The sequence below is a fragment of the Dendrobates tinctorius genome, unplaced genomic scaffold, assembly GCF_039654945.1.
Source record: "Dendrobates tinctorius isolate UK_male_01 unplaced genomic scaffold, ASM3965494v1 ptg000001l, whole genome shotgun sequence".
Lineage (NCBI taxonomy): Eukaryota > Metazoa > Chordata > Amphibia > Anura > Dendrobatidae > Dendrobates > Dendrobates tinctorius.
The window spans coordinates 9707529-9725219 of NW_027361669.1; positions in this window are offsets into that span (position 1 = coordinate 9707529).

Sequence of the window (17691 nt, forward strand, 5' to 3'; positions counted from 1 at the left end):
GAGACTTGTGGAACACGTTGGGCAACTTAAATGACTGAGGAACTTTTAAACGGAAGGTTACTGGGTTAATCACCTCTATAATTTCGTATGGGCCAATAAATCTGGGACCCAGTTTGGCAGATGGCACTTTAAGCTTGATGTTTTTGGTAGAGAGCCAAACCTTGTCTCCAACTCCCAGGTGCGGCCCCTTAGATCGCCGTCTGTTCGCAGCCGAAGCCTGTCTAACCTGGGCCCCTTTCAAGTTCGAGTTTTCCTCAGACCAAAACGTTTTTAAGCGATGCATATTTTTCTCTACCCCAGGGAGCTCCGACATCCTGGCCGAGAATGAACCAAAGCGCGGATGCAGTCCATGGTTGCAGAAAAAGGGGGTAGTCTTAATGGAGTCCTGGTATCGATTATTTAGGGCACACTCAGCTAGTGGCAGATGTTCCACCCAATCGGACTGATGTTCTGACACATAGCAGCGGAAGTATTGCTCCAGAGCCTGGTTGGTACGCTCGGTTTGACCATTGGTTTCGGGGTGGTAGGCGGAGGAGAAGGACAACTCAATACCAATGCGTTTGCAGAACGCCCTTGAGAATTTTGAGACGAACTGGGTACCTCTGTCGGTCATAATATTCACCAGAGCACCGTGAAGACGTACAACATGCACAATAAACAGTTTACTCAAGGTTTCGGAGTTAGGTAACCCAGACAGGGGAACAAAATGACACTGTTTGCTGAACCTCTCCACCACCACCCAGATACACATTTTCCCATCTGAGGGCGGCAGGTCCGTAATGAAGTCCATGGAGATGTGGGTCCATGGACTCTCAGGGGTGGGCAAGGACTGGAGCCAGCCGGCAGGGTGATTATGGGGGGACTTGGCGCGGGCACAGACTTCACACGCTAAAACATAGTCTTTACAGTCCTTAACCACCGTCGGCCACCAAAAGTTCCTAGTTACCAGTCTGGTGGTATTATTGAGACCAGGATGATCTGCCAGAACAGAGTCATGCGATTATTTAAGAACTTGTAGGTGAAACGTAGCTGGGACGAACAATTTTTTGGGGGGCGTAGTTTCAGGAGCTTGTTCTGGGGACCTACGGATCTCCTCCAGAAGGTCCAAAGACACTGCTGACACAACAATCCCATTGGCCAATATCGGGACTGGCTCACAGTCCTCGGCTTGTGAGGGGCAAAAACTGCGAGAGAGGGCATCGGCCCTCACATTTTTAGTACCAGGGTGAAAGGTGATTAAAAAATCAAGCCTAGAGAAGAACAAGGCCCACCTTGCCTGTCTAGGATTTAGTCTTTTAGCTGACTCCAGGTAGGTCAGGTTCTTGTGATCAGTAATTACAGTGATCTTATGTTTGGCGCCTTCGAGGAAGTGGCGCCATTCCTCGAAGGCCCATTTGATTGCCAATAATTCCCGATTACCTATATCATAGTTTTTCTCAGTGGCAGAGAATTTGCGGGAAAAAAAAGCACATGGGCGAAGCTGAGTGAGGGATGCAGTGCCTTGCGACAGCACTGATCCCACTCCGACTTCAGAGGCATCTACTTCTACAATAAATGGGCGGTCCAGATCAGACTGAACCAAAACCGGGTTGGCCACAAAGCACTACTTTAGCGTAGAAAATGCCTGAAGTGCCTCAGGGTTCCAATTGGCCACGTCTGCCCCTTTCCGGGTCAAATCCATGAGTGGTTTGGCAATTTCTGAGAAACCCCTGATGAACTTGCGGTAGTAATTAGCAAACCCTAAAAATCGCTGCAGCGCTTTTAGCGATTTGGGTTGCACCCAAGCTTTAAAAGGTTGGATCTTGGCAGGATCCATGCGGAACCCTTTGCCTGAGACCATGTACCCTAAAAACTGTACCTCCTCAGCAAAAAAAACATTTCTCCAGTTTAGCAAACAAGGAGTGTTCTCGCAGTCTCTGCAGCACAGAGCAGACGTGTTGAGCATGTGTCACAGGGTCAGCAGAGTAAATCAAAATGTCATCTAAATACACGACGACATACACCCCACAAATGTCTCTGAAAATATCATTAACAAAGTTCTGAAACACAGCAGTGCGATACTAGGTCCGAACGGCATTACAAGGTACTTAAAGTGGCCAAGAGGTGTATTAAACGTGGTTTTCCACTCAGCACCGTCTTTTATGCGGACCAGATTATATGCCCCCCGGAGGTCAAGTTTAGTAAACCAATGGGCTCACATTAGCTGATTAAAAAGATCAGGGATGAGTGGAAGCGGATACTGGTTCTTTATAGTGATTGCACTTAATTCCCGGTAATCAATGCAGGGTCTGAGACCACCATCTTTCTTCTCTACAAAGAAGAACCCGGCGCCAACTGGTGGAATGGATGGTCTAATAAACCCTTTTTTTAAGCTGTCTGCTATATAGTCATTCATGGCCTGATGCTCTGGACCGGAGAGATTAAATATTCTCCCTTTTGGGAGACGAGCATCCGGAATCAGGTCTATAGGGCAATCATACTCTCTGTGAGGGGGTAGCTTCTCAGATTCTACAATAGTAAAGACATCCTCATAGTCTCTGAAAGCAACCGGTATGAGGGGTTTTTTAACCTTAACTTGGTTTACTGCTAATGATATGCAGTTATCCTGACACTGCGAACTCCAGCGTACATCACCCAGGTGCCAGTCGATGACAGGCTTCTGCTGGCGTAACCACGGCATCCCCAAAATAACTGTAAAAGATAAATTATCCATCACAAAAAATGACATAAGCTCGGTATGTAATGCTCCCACAGACATAGCAATTTTGGCAGTAACAAATTTAACCCCCTCCTGAATAATAGATGTGCCATTAATAGCCGTGGTTTTAATTGGGGCATTAAGCCTTAGTAGCGGTACACCAAGATTCCTAGCAGCCAAAGAATCCATAAAATTTCCTTCAGATCCACAATCCACATAAGCTTTTAAACACAGAGATTTCTGACCAAATGAAAGAGAGATAGGTAATAAAACTTTAGCCGCATCTGCGGGCAGTACCTGAGCCCCTGGGCAACCATGGCCAGAGCTGCCCAGGGGCCGATGTCCCAGGAGTATGGATCTCTGACATTCAGCTTTCTCCCTGAAGTCTCCAGACTGCAGCATGCTTGTGCTGGAAGATGAGAGTGATCCTCCAGGCTGTGCACTGAAGCAAGTAACAGGTGTTCAGGCCAAAAATCAGCTCAGGCAGGAGAAGTGAAAAAAAAGTTCAGGGAGACTGCTTTTGTATATGTTGGATATATACACAAGAAGCAGTTTTTATGGCCAGATATAATGTGACGTCCGTCCGCGGATCTGGGCTGCAGTAGGGACAGCACCCCGAGAAACCCCGAGACCCTTAACCCCTATACAGGGATCTGGAATTGTAGCAAGGCCCAGGGGGTGGCTGTCTAGAAGCAGTGCGCCAGAGCAGGATGGTCGCCAATTGGGAAAAAGGCAGAGAGCAAAAAACATAGTCAGAAACCGGGCGAGCAGCGGAGGTACAGAAATGGCAGGCAGTGGCAGAGTCGAGAGTCCAGGCCAAGGTCACAAAACGGGAGGGCGGTAAAGGTACAAAAACGGCAGGCAGTAGCAGAGTCGAATATCCAGGCCAAGGTCACAAACCGGGAGAATAGCAGAGGTACAAAATCGTCAGGCAGTAGAGGGGTCAGAAATCCAGGCTGAGGTCAGAGTCAAACAATAGCAAATCACACAGTAGCACATAGGGGAACCAAGAATATATCCGGCAGCTTGCAAGACCAGTACCAAGGTATTTGAGGGATCAGGTTATCCCTCACAGGCTTCTGGGCTGATGATGTCATCAGGACCGCCCCCAGGACCAGGCCAGATGGCGATGCACCAACCCCTCCATGACCGACAGAGGAGCGGAGCTTGCGTCCATCAGAAGCCTGCGCAGGAGCCCCTTCTGTCGCTGCCATCACTCGGGGGTGAACCACGGCGCCTCCCAGTGGCCGAGGCAGGAACAGCAGGTCCCGAGTCTGACGGCGATGTAACAGTCCGGCGCCTCCTAGTGGCCGAGGCCAGGACAGCAGGCCCCGAGTCTGACGGCGACGTGACATTGATGTTGTATTCCTTTACTGATAGTTGTTCTGGTAACATATTCTTGTACTCATGTTGGTTCTGGTGACTTATTCCTGTACGGATAGTGGTTCTAGTGACAAATTCTTGTAGTGTTGGTTGTCCTGGTGCTGTGTTCATGTACTACCAATGGTTCTGGTGATGTTTTCATGTAGTGATGATCTTTATGATGATGTATTCATCACCAGACTCATCAAGAGTACATGAAAACAAAACTAAAATCATCATCAGTAAATAAATAGAACACCAGAGCCATCAATATTGCATAAATACAGTACCAGAACCATGATCAGTAAATACATCATTAGAATCATGATCAGTACATAAATAATCACCAGATCCAACATCAGTAAATAAATGCCACTCAGTACCATCATCAGTACATGAATATGTTTCCAGAACCACCATAATTATTTTATTTTTGTTTTAATTCATTTATATATGGCGCCATTAATTCCACTGCGCTTTACAGACATTATTGACACTGTCCCAGATGGGGCTCAGGATCTAAATTCCCTATCAGTATGTCTTTGGAATGTGGGAGGAAACCAAAGTACCTGGAGGAAACCCATGCAAACACGGGGAGAACATACAAACTCCTTGCAGATGTTGTCCTTGGTGGGATATATATTTACATGCAGAAATCACCAGAACCCACTATTAGTACATGAAAACATTACTAGAATCAACATGTATACTTGAATATAAGAACCAAGCTTAGTACAGCAATCAATTGTAATGTCAAATCAGTCTCATATATAAATGTACTGCATGAACCTACAACTCCCAGTATGTCCTTAACATTGGTAAGGAGATACTGGGAGTTGATGATAACAGACATCATCAGATCTCAGACCATAGAGTAACCATAGTACTGATGATTTACAGCACTCTGGTGTGGATAGGTTGTGGATAGGTTGGTGCTTGAGTAGGGTTCCAATCCGTAATAGTAGATAGATGAAGTAAAACAACAAATAAGTCCAGAATGTAACTCCAGAAAATTGACATTTTCATCCTGTATGCAGACCTTCATCACAAAGATGCAGATTGCTGTGGGTGAAGTGAATGAGCCATGTGAGTAGCACTATGCAAATTGCAACCATCGTCACAGGTTGTGTGATCGAAACATTCATAATTTTCTGGAGTAACAATAGACATTGTTTTCTTTCACTTTCATCCTTCTGAGTGCCAAGTTTTCAACTACAATTTAAATGGAAATCTGTGGACATGATCCAAGCTGCAGAATAAGATGTAGGTCCAGATATGGACCTACTTCTTATTCAGCAGCACAGATCATGTCCACAGATTTCCATTTAAATTGTCTCTGATACGTTCACTTGTTGACCCATGGATCTGCTGCAGCTGATATCTCCACGATATCTGCATGCTTTATTAAAAGGGTTTATCAGGTTAGTATAATCTGAGTGCATGTTTTAAATATCCATGGGATAAGACCCTATTTGCGCTGATCTCACCTGCAGTTTTATCATAAGTTTTCAACTATGCACAGCGCTGATTAGACATAGTCAATATTACAAATAAACATTTACATCAAGGTACCTTATAAATTGAGATGAGAGAATATTTAAATGGTCGGTTCCAATTTTGATCTCCGATTTTGCAATATTCGCTGATATATTCATCGAATATTCACCAAACATAACCAAACACCATTGGAGTTAATGTGAAGCAAACAAAATGCATACAGAACACCTTCAAATGGGCCAAAAAGCTGACAAAACACATCAACTTAGGGGCAGACACCAGGAAAGTGGCCTCAAATAACCCACAGTACAAATTTTAGAATGGCACGGCAGTAAGTAGACTATACGACTGGAGTGTACCGGCGACCGGCGGATGTGCGAGCACAGTCTTCGAACCTTATGGAGCAGGCCTGTTAACTCCGGATAATTATTGAGGAAGCACTGCACCACCAGGTTCAAGGTGTGAGCCAAGGAAGGTATGTGTCTGAGTTTTGAAAGGGCTATGGCTGCCACAAAATTCCGTCCATTATCACTAACTACCTTGCCTGCCTCAAGATGTAGACTGCCCAGCTCAGTTTGTCGCTGAAAGTAGTCGGCCAGTACTTCCGCGGTGTGTCTGTCGCCCAAACACATCATCTGCAACACAGCCTGCTGACGCTTTCCACTAGCTGATCGATAGGGGGGACACCTCGTGTGCAACACTGGCAGCTGCGGATGGAGTGCTCATGTGACTGCGCTCTGTGGATGAGCTTTCACTTCTGGAGGAGGAGGGTCGAACGCCTACAGCCAACTATTTCCTATACCGTGGGCTAGGCAGCACTGTCCCACCACCGCTTTCCCCTGTGGACCCTGCATCCACCACATTAACCCAGTGCGCAGTGATGGACACGTAACGGCCCTGGCCATGCCGACTGGACCATGCATCAGTTGTGAGGTGCACCTTTCCACTCACTGATTGCTTGAGTGCATGGACAATGCGGTCTTTCACATGAAGGTGGAGGGCTGGGATGGCTTTGCGAGAAAAGAAGTGGTGACTGGGTAGGTCATAGCGTGGTACTGCGTAGGCCATGAGTTCGCGGAAAGCTGAGCTTTCAACCAACCGGTAGGGCATCATCTCTAACGAGATTAATTTGGCAATGTGGGGGTTCAAACCCAGTGTACGCGGATGAGAGGATGAGTACTTTCTTGTCCTACTCATAGTCTCTGGTAAGGTGAGCTGGACTTGAGAGCTGCTTATGGTGGAACTAGCGGTGGACATGGCGGACTGAGAGAGGGTTGATGATGGTGATGGAGTTGGTGTTCTTTCTGATGGCCTAGATTCAGTCTTTCGTTGATATAACAGTGGGATTCCCTGATTGCTTTGGCCTTGCAACGACACCTCAACATTGGCTGCTGGTGGTGTGCTAAATGGTGGGCTTACAGTGGGGGAAACAATGTAGCGTTGCTGACTACCTTCTTTGGGAGCAGTTGCACATGTGGTACGTGAGGTTTGGTAGTCCGTCCACACTTGCAAGTGCATGGTGGTTAAATGTCTAAGCATGCAACTGGTATTCAAATTTCTCAGAATTTTCCCTCGGCTAAAGGTCTTTGCACACTTCTTACAGATAACCTTTGCCTGATCATTAGGATTTTGTTCAAAAAAGTGCCACACTGCACTCTTCCTACTATGGAAGACATTTTGAGGCCTTGCACGCTGTGCTATTTTGACCGTCTGGCCAAGCTGTCCTGCAACTCGTTTGCTTTTTGTAACCCGTTTTTGGACTGCTCCGGGCCTGCCAGATAACAGCTGTTGTGATGTCGATGCCTGCTGCGGATGCTCCTCCTCCTCTTCTGAGCTATTGGCAGTGGCACCCTCTTCCCCAAATGGATGCCAATCTGGGTCAACAACTGGGTCATTCATCACCTCCTCTTCAATGTCATGTGCACCTTCCTCTGTGTCACCGTGTATGGTGGTATAGTATGAGGGAAGGGGCACCTGAGTTTCATCAGGGTCAGATTCTGGCTCAGTACACTGCGAGGACAATGTAGTGCTCTGAGTGAATGTACCAGCAGATAAATCTAGCAGTGGCTGTGCATCAGTGCACTCCATGTCAAATTCATCTTGGACTGGGGAATTCACGATTTGACTTGATAGCCCAGGCATGGTATGAGAAAAGAGCTCCATGGAGTAATCTGTAGTGTGGCCTGCCGCATCCTTCATTTTTGGTAGGGGTGAAAGACACAAGGAAAGGTGTTGTTCCTGACCAGGAGCCTCCACTGATGACGCAGTGCTTTTATTTTTTGAAACTTCAGAAGAGGAGGCGATAGAGCTGGAGGCTGTGTCAGCAATGTAAGCCAAAACTTGTTCCTGAAGCTCCAGCTTTAAAAGCAGTTTACCTACTCCCAGAAAAGGGAGCCTATGAGGCCTTGTGGAGCCAGACAATGACACCGGCTCACCACCTCCTGCCTTAGGTGCTATTGTGCTTTTGCCACAACCAGCAGAAGCACCACCACCAACACCACCATCAGGACCAGCTGGCAACCCCCGCCCATTTCCACGGCCTCTTCCACCATACTTCTTCATTTTTTTGAAAAAGGTACCCAAAATAACAACAGCTATATGGTACTGTAAAACAAGGTAAAGGGTCTATAGAGTATTGGTGAGAATTTTAATCTCACTGTAGAGTGGAGGACGCTGAACTATTGTCTCAGGCCCAGTATAGATTACACCGCAATGTGACAGGCAGAAATTGGCTGGTGTATGAGAAGGCAGAAGCTGTATATAGTATTGGTGAGAATTTGAATCTCAATGTAAATTGGAGGACGCTGAACTATTGTCTCAGGCCCAGTACAGATTACACCGCAAAGTGACAGGCAGAAATTGGCTGGTGTATGAGAAGGCAGAAGCTGTATAGAGCATTGGTGAGAATTTGAATCTCAATGTAGATTGGAGGATGCTGAACTATTGTCTCAGGCCCAGTATAGATTACACCGCTATGTGACAGGCAGAAATTGGCTGGTGTATGAGAAGGCAGAAGCTGTATAGAGTATTGGTGAGAATTTGAATCTCAATGTAGATTGGAGGACGCTGAACTATTGTCTCTGGCCCAGGACAGATTACACCACAATGTGACAGGCAGAAATTGCCCAGTGTATGACTAACTACAAGGTGTATATAGAATTGGGCAGAATTGGAATCTCCCTAGAGCGTAGGTCTGTAAGGCTGGTTTCACACTTGCGTTTTTTTGCGCTGTATTTTAGCGCTAAAAAACGCATGCTTTTTTTTCCTATATTTTGCATGGGATGCGCTTATGTGCGCATACACATGCGTTTGTATGCGTTTTTACGCTCAGGCGCTTTTTTGTGGTGTGCGCTCAGGCGCACAAAATGCATCCTGTTGCATTTTTTGGGCGTCCAACTTGCCTCAAAAAAACGCATGCATGCTCATGTATGCGTTTTTTGCGCATGCGCTTTTTTGTTGACCATTAGTTAGACAATGGAATTTAAGGGTTTGGGTTAGAGTTAGGGTTAGTTAAGGGGGGTTAGGGTTTGGGTTAGGGTTAGTATGGTTTGGTTAAGGGTTAGGGTTTAGGGTTGGTTAGGGTTTATGGCTAGGGTTAGGGTTTGGGTAGGGTTTGGTTAGGGTTAGGGTTAGTATGGTTTGGTTAAGGGTTAGGGTCAGGGTTAGGGTTAGGGTATGGTTTGGTTAAGGGTTAGGGTTAGGGTCAGGGTTAGGGTCAGGGTTAGGGTTAGTAAAGTCATGGTTTGGGTTAAAAAACGCACTAAAATGCATACAAACGCATAAAAACGCTGCGTTTTTTCATGCATGCTCATAAAAATGCTTGAAAAAAACGCAGCATTTGTATGCGTTTGTATGCGTTTTTTCTATGCATTTTTTGAGGGAAAAATGCGCTGCAAAACAAAGCAAGTGTGAAAGTAGCCTAAGAACGGACAAACTCCTCGACTTTTCCTGACTGAGTCACACACGTAGATAGCTTCAATTTGGCCGTGATAACAGCCGTTACACGGTACTGAGAGAGGAGCGTGCACGTACACCACTGTACGATGTATGTAAAATTGTCAAGCTCCGTGTTTTTGTATGCAGACTGACACACGCTGTCTCTCTCTAGTTTTGAATGTAAACAAACAGCAAATATACTAAACTGTTTGAAAAGCAGACAAAACTATAAGGTGTAGGTCTGTAAGAACGGACAAACTCCTCGACTTTTCCTTACAGAGTCACACACGTAGATAGCTTCAATTTGGCCGTGATAACAGCCGTTACACGGTACTGAGAGAGGAGCGTGCACGTACACCACTGTACGGTGTATGTAAAATTGTCAAGCTCCGTGTTTTTGTATGCAGACTGACACACACTGTCTCTCTCTAGTTTTGAATGTAAACAAACAGCAAATATACTAAACTGTTTGAAAAGCAGACAAAACTATAAGGTGTAGGTCTGTAAGAACGGACAAACTCCTCGACTTTTCCTTACAGAGTCACACACGTAGATAGCTTCAATTTGGCCGTGATAACAGCCGGTACACGGTACTGTGTGAGGAGTGTACACCGCTGTACGGTGTGTGAAAAAATGAACGCTCAGTAACTCACCAGGACAAAACAATAAAATTTGGATTGCTTTGAAAAAAGCAGTTTGCTCAGCAGTGTGAAAACAGCAATGCAGCTATCAGGGAGCCTTAAAAGGCAGCCTAATAACCAACAGAGCTGATGCACCGAAATATAGCCTCCCCTTACACTGCACAGTAACTGGTGTGTTGTACAGGCAAAATCGCCAGCAGCAGAAGTAGTTTTTGGTATCTTCTTCCCTGCTTAACGCTCTCCCTACAGAATCAGCAGCAGCTCTCCCTATTCTGAGATCAGCATAAGTAACATGGCGGTCGGCATGCACGCCCTTTTATACCCCCTGTGACGCCACACAAAGCAAGCCAATCACTTGCATGCCCTTCACAAACATGATGGTAACCGCTGCCTATGTCATCACGTTGCCCACAGTGTCCGTTCTTCCTGATTGGGTGAAAAAGGGAGCAAAAGCAGCTTTTGAAATGCGACTTTGGCGCGATGGTCGCCGACCTCGTGGCCGGCCTCATGCTAAGGTCGTGTTTGGTTTCATGAAACCCGACTTTGGCGAAAGTCGGCGACTTTTGAAATTTTTCGACCTGTTTCGCTCAGCTCTATCTGGCAATTGTCTGTTTTGCCTCACATGTTGTTTTCTGTGTGTTATATACTGCTACACATGCTTTTTTTCTACAGCAATTCACTGCAGAAGCCAGATGTCATGTTACGGTGAGAAATCCCGCTCTTACGTTAAATTTTTGGAGTTTTTGATATAAAACATCTTGCTTAGGCTACTTTCACACTTGCTTTTCTTTTGCAGCGTGTTTTTCCCGCAAAAAAACGCATGGAAAAACACATACAAACACATACAAATGCTGCGTTTTTTTCAAGCATTTTTATGAGCATGCATGAAAAAAACGCAGCGTTTTTATGCGTTTGTATGCGTTTTTAGTGCGTTTTTACCGCGCTAGCATTATTTTCCAACATTACTTGGCCTCACCAAAAAAATCAAGATAGGGTTAGGATTAACACTAACCCAAACCATGACTTTACTAACCCTAACCCTTAACCAAACCATACTAACCCTAACCCTAACCCTTAACCAAACCCTACTAACCCTAACCCAAACACTAACCCTAACCCTAACTAACCCTAAACCCTAACCCTTAACCAAACCATACTAACCCTAACCCTAACCCTAAACCCCCTTAACTATCCCTAACTCACCCAAACCCCTTGTCTAACCAATGGTCAACAAAAAACGCATGCGCAAAAAAACGCATACATGAGCATGCCAATGGGCACATAAGTGCACCCATAGACTTACAATGGGTGTCTTGCTGTAAAAAAATGCATTGTGCACGCATGCGTTTTTTTTAGGCAAGTCGGACGCCCAAAAAATGCAACAGGATGCATTTTGTGCACCCAAGTGCACACCGCAAAAAAACGCATGCGCGTAAAAATGCATACAAACGCATGTGTATGCGCACATAAGCGCATCCCATGCAAAATATAGGAAAAAAAGAGCATGCGTTTTTAGCGCTAAAATACAGCGCAAAAAAACGCAAGTGTGAAACCAGCCTTAATTGCAGTTATGCTGTGTTTTTTATCCTGTAGTTTTGCTTCAATTTATCCCATTGACTTTACATGGGCAGCACCGCTATGCTGTTTTCCAAAGAGACTATACTGGAAGAATTGTCGTACAAGTGTCATTTTGAACAAAGTTGTGATCTCTCAAAATGGAACAAAGTTCTTATCCTCCTTATATTTCTTTCTGCAGTGCGCTCTCTGTCTAACTATTCTGGAAAAGGGATTAAGAACACAAATGACGCGCCCACCAGGGCCGTGGGGTACCCGTAATCAGACCGGACAGTTCTATGGGGGAGGTCACAGGGCCGTGATCAGTTTCCGTGGCCCTGGCCGTGTCATAAAATAGAGCAGTGGTCGCCAACCTTTCTGACCTTGAGAGCCACATTCAGCTTAGAGAAAGGGTCGTGAGCCATATTCAGCACTGAGAGAGGGTCGCGAGCCACATCCAGCTCCCTGCCCCTTCAAAATAGTGTCAACCAAAGCCCCCATTTTAGGTATAATGATAACCAGAGCTTTTCCACAGAAATCACTCCAAAGCAGTACACTGAGATCGAGGGGTTCCTGCAGTACGCCCATTCAGTATTCTCCCATCGAGGACTCCCAACAAACTGTCGCATCCAGCTTCGAGCACCTTCTCTGACAGGTAGTATCATCCTCCAGTGAACCATGCCTAAAACATCTCTAAACCCCTAAGACCAGTATATGTGCATCCAGATCTGCTACAGGGCTACTCACAAAATTCACCATTTTGAGGTGTGCTCCTCATACCTGTTTGCTAGACCTAGAGCTCATGCACCAAGCTGGCAGACAGTCGCGAGCCACAATTCAAGGGACCGTGAGCCACATGTGGCTCCCGAGCTACAGGTTGGGGATCCCTGAAATAGAGGATAGTTATGTGGTGGTTAATCGTGACGCCACCCATGGTGTTTGGCAATGGGTGGCCTACGCTGCGGTTTTGGTCCACTAGGGCTGATGGTGACGCAGCAAAGATGGTTCAGCTTCTTATGGGTAGAGCGGGGCCCCGGGGCAAATATATTTGATTGTTCAGATGGTGATGAATGTTGGGGTGCAGAGAATAAGTGAAGGACGCAGAGAGGTGCAGTTTTCTTTACCTTTTACTTGAAAGTAGGGTACCAACTACAGATGTCGGATTGAGTCCGGCTTGCCTGTAGGCATTCAGTGGATCCACCCTGCTAGGTGGGGTTGGGTACCTTCCTTCTGTGCTCTCTTCTCCTCTGTCTCTCTTCTCTATCTTTTCTCTGTCTCTCTTTTCCTCTGTCTCTTCTCCTCTGTCTCTTTTCCCTTCCTCTGTCTCTCTTCTCCTCTGTCTCTCCCTCTGTCTCTTCCTCTGTCTCTTCTCCTTTGTCTCTCTTCTCCTCTGTCTCTCTTTCTCTGTCTCTCTTTCTCTGTCTCTTTACCTCTGTCTCTCTTTTCCTCTGTCTCTTCTCTTATGTCTCTCTTCTCCTTTGTCTCTTCCCTCTCCACAGACCAACTGCCAACTCTCCTCTCTCACTGTCCTGTCACAAGCTGTAGCTGGCTCCTGTTTCCATGACAACTCTCCTGTTTACTCTTTCAGCTGACTTCATTCTGACTCACTAACCCCACCTGCTGGCCAGAATTTATAAGGAAGCTCCTCTTTCTGGCCTGGAGCAGGAATTGACATGTACACTGTGCTACCTGGCATGGGGACCCCCCTCCTGCCTCCAGGCATGACATCACCCCTTAGAGCAGGGTTCCCCAACTCCAGTCCTCAAGGCCCACAAACAGATCATGTTTTCAGGATTTCCTTTGTATTGCACAGGTGAAGCAATTATCACCTGAGCAATACTAAGGAAATCCTGAAAACATGATCTGTTGGTGGGCCTTGAGGACTGGAGTTGGGGAACTGTTATGATTGAGTCACCGTAGGAGGCAGACACAAAAATAGAAGCTACGTCCAGAAAACCAGAGAAGTTGGCAACTATCAGATTGCAGACCCCTGAACCTATCAACACAAAGAGCAGTAGCCGTGGGGGGTTCCTACGATGCCCTAGACCCCTCGATCACAGCCGGAGAGCTAAATAGCCTAAAGACAGAAAAGGAAATCTAACTGCCCCAGAGCAGACCCCAAAGTAAAAGGCAGCCCCCAACATATAATGACGGTGAAGCAAGATGAAAAAACACTCACACAGATAGAAAGATAGGCTGAGCAAACGATGGGGCCCAATCTAGCTAAAAAGAACAGGAAAGGAAGGTTGCTGTCTGCAATCTGCCAAAACCCTATCAAAGACATAAGCAAGCCAACAAGCTGATATGAAAAAGACCCTGAAGCAGCTAGGCTTCAAAAACTAAATCAGCACTCAGGTATTTTCAGAAGACAGAGCTAAAGGAATTCAGTACACCCCAGCAGGGAATGGCAGAAATCCAGAAAAACAAAGCAAAACAAAGTCTAAGCACAAATGCAAAAAGCAGAGCAGAAAACTTAGCTTTAGAGGAGCAGGAATTCAGACTGGTCTCCAAGGATCCCACAGAGAAATCACCCGCAGGGCAGAAGCGCGTCGGCAGCCTTATATCCAGTCAGTAACTCCACTCAGCCAGTCATCATCATCAGACTCAGGTGTTTGATAATCAGGCTCACTACCTTTCTTTACCAGAAGAGGGAGTTCCTCGGGCCTCAGTAGTGAAGGGGAAAATGAACTCACAACAGTACCTCCCCCTTAAGGAGGGGTCACCGAACCCTCAACCACGCCACCAGGGCGATCAGGGTGAGCCCGATGAAAGGCACGCACCAATCTTTTGGCATGAATATCAGAGGCAGAGACCCAGGAATTATCCTCCTGACCATAACCCTTCCACTTAACCAAATACTGGAGTCTCCATCTAGCCAGATGGGAATCCAGTACTTTCTCTACCTCATATTCCATGTTACCTTCAACCAATACAGGGTCTGGAGGTGCCACCCCCGGAACAACAGGTTCAACAAACATCTTCAACAAAGATTTATGGAACACATTATGGATTTTAAATGTGACAGGAAGAGCCAAACGAAAAGAGACCGGATTAATAATCTCCAAAATCTTGTAAGGTCCAATAAATCTAGGCTTAAACTTAGGAGAAGCCACCTTCATAGCAATATTTTTTGATGATAACCACACCATATCACCAACCTTAAACTGGGGACCAATGGTCCTATGTCGGTTGGAAAACCGCTGGGCCTTTTCCTGGGAGAGAGATAACTTATCCACCACTTGGTCCCAGATCTGGTGCATTCTCTCCACCACAGTGTCAACACCTGGGCAGGCAGAGGGCTCCACCTGCCCTGAAGAAAATCGAGGATGAAACCCAAAGTTACAAAAAAAAGGTGACATCAAAGTGGCAGAACTAGCTCTATTATTTAAAACAAATTCGGCCAAGGGCAAAAATGAAACCCAATCATCCTGATCAGCAGAAATAAAACATCTCAAATATGACTCCAAGGTCTGGTTTGTTCTCTCTGTCTGCCCATTGGTCTGAGGGTGAAAAGCAGAGGAGAAGGACAACTGAATTCCCAGCTTGGAACAGAAAGTTCTCCAAAATCTAGACACAAACTGGACTCCTCTGTCAGATACAATGTTCTCAGGAATCCCGTGCAAGCGAACCACCTGTTGTAAAAACAGGGGCACCAACTCAGAGGAAGACGGCAACTTAGGGAGTGGTACAAGATGAACCATCTTAGAGAACCTATCACAAATCACCCAAATAACAGTCATCCTTTGAGAGACAGGCATATCAGAGATGAAATCCATTGAAATATGGGTCCATGGCCTCTTGGGGACAGGCAAAGGCATCAACAACCCACTAGAGTGAGAACACAATTTAGACCGGGAGCAAGTCCCACAGGACTGCACAAAATTCCTGACATCACGAGACAAGGAGGGCCACCAAAAAGACCGACTCACCAGATCTCTAGTACCAAAAATACCTGGATGACCAGCCAAAGCAGAGCAATGAACTTCAGACATCACTCTCTTCTTCCACTGGTCAGGAACATACAACTTTCCACTGGGACAACGCTCAGGTTTGTCCTCCTGGAACTCTTCCAGAGCACGTCTCAAGTCGGGTGAGATGGCAGAAAGAACTAACCCTTCGCCTAAGATGGTAGCAGGCTTGGTCACCACAGGAGAATCAGCAAAGAAAGCAAAGAAGCTCCTAGAGAGGGCATCTGCCTTGACATTCTTAGTTCCAGGAAGAAAAGAAACCACAAAATCAAAACGTGTAAAAAACAAGGCCCACCTAGCCTGTCTAGGGTTCAAGCGCTTAGCCGACTCTAGGTAAATCAAATTCTTGTGGTCAGTGAGGACCACGACTTGATGCTTAGCTCCCTCCAACCAATGTCTCCACTCCTCAAATGCCCATTTCATGGCCAACAGTTCCCGATTCCCCATATCATAGTTACGTTCAGATGGAGAGAACTTTCGGGAAAAGAAAGCACAGGGATTCATTTTAGATGTTACAGGATCCTTTTGGGACAAAACAGCTCCTGCACCAATCTCAGAAGCATCCACCTCTACCTGGAACGGAAGTGAGACATCAGGTTGCCGCAAAACCGGGGCGGAGGTGAATCTTCGCTTCAGCTCCTGAAAGGAAGAAACAGCCTCCGGAGACCAATTTAACACATCAGCACCCTTCTTAGTCAAATCAGTCAATGGCTTGGCAATACTAGAAAATTTTGCTATAAATTTCTGATAAAAATTAGCAAAACCCAAAAACTTCTGGAGGGCCTTCAAAGAAGTGGGCTGAACCCAATCGTAAATGGCCTGTACCTTGGCCGGGTCCAATTTCAATAGTTGACGGGGACAAAATAAATCCCAAAAAAGAAATCCTCTGTACTCCAAAAAGGCATTTAGATCCTTTGACATACAGGGAATTCTCCCTCAAGATCCGGAACACAGTCCGAATATGTTCCACATGAGAAACCCAATCCTTGGAGAAGATCAAAATATCATCCAGATAGATAATCAAAAATTTATCGACAAAATCTCGGAAAATATCGTTCATGAAGCACTGGAAGACAGAAGGGGCATTAGTGAGCCAAAAAGGCATCACCAGGTACTCAAAATGTCCCTCCGGAGTATTAAACGCCATCTTCCTTTCATCCCCATGCTTAATGCGAATAAGATTATACGCCCCCTGAGGTCAAGCTTGGTAAACAAGCAAGCACCTTTAACTCTGGAGAATAGATCAGAAATCAGGCGTAACGGATACTGATATTTAACAGTAATTTTGTTGAGGGCACGATAATCAATACAAGGTCTTAATGATCCATCCTTTTTGGCTACAAAAAAAAAAATGGCACCTAAGGGTGACGAGGATGGTCTAATATGACCCTTCTCCAACGCCTCCTTAATATAGGATCGCATAGCCTCGTGCTCGGGTACAGATAAATTGAAGAGCCGACCCTTGGGAAATTTACACCCCGGGCTCAGTTCAATTGCACAGTCATAACTCCTATGAGGAGGCAGAGACGCAGACTCATTCTCACTAAATACATCATAAAAGTCCGCCAAATAATCAGGAACATCATGCGACTCAGGAGAGGTGGAAAACACCGGAACCTCACTAAAGGCACACCGACAACCCCAACTCACCACAGACACAGATTTCCAATCCAAAACTGGATTATGAATTTGTAACCAGGGAAACCCCAGAACAATAGTATCATGCAGATTATGCAACACCAAAAATCTGCAATTTTCTTGATGGTCTGGGGCGACCCGCATTACCACCTGGGTCCAAAACTGAGGTTTATTTTTAGCCAAAGGAGTAGCATCAATCCCCCTCAAAGGGATAGGCGTCTGCAGAGGTGTCATCGGAAATCCACAACGTTTAGCAAAATCCAAGTCCATTAGGTTTAGGGCTGCTCCCGAATCCACAAAAGCCTTGGCGGAAAATGTGGACAGGGAGCAGATCAGAGTAATAGCCAGAAGAAACTTAGGTTGAACACCACCAACAGAAAACGTGTGTGCAAAGCGT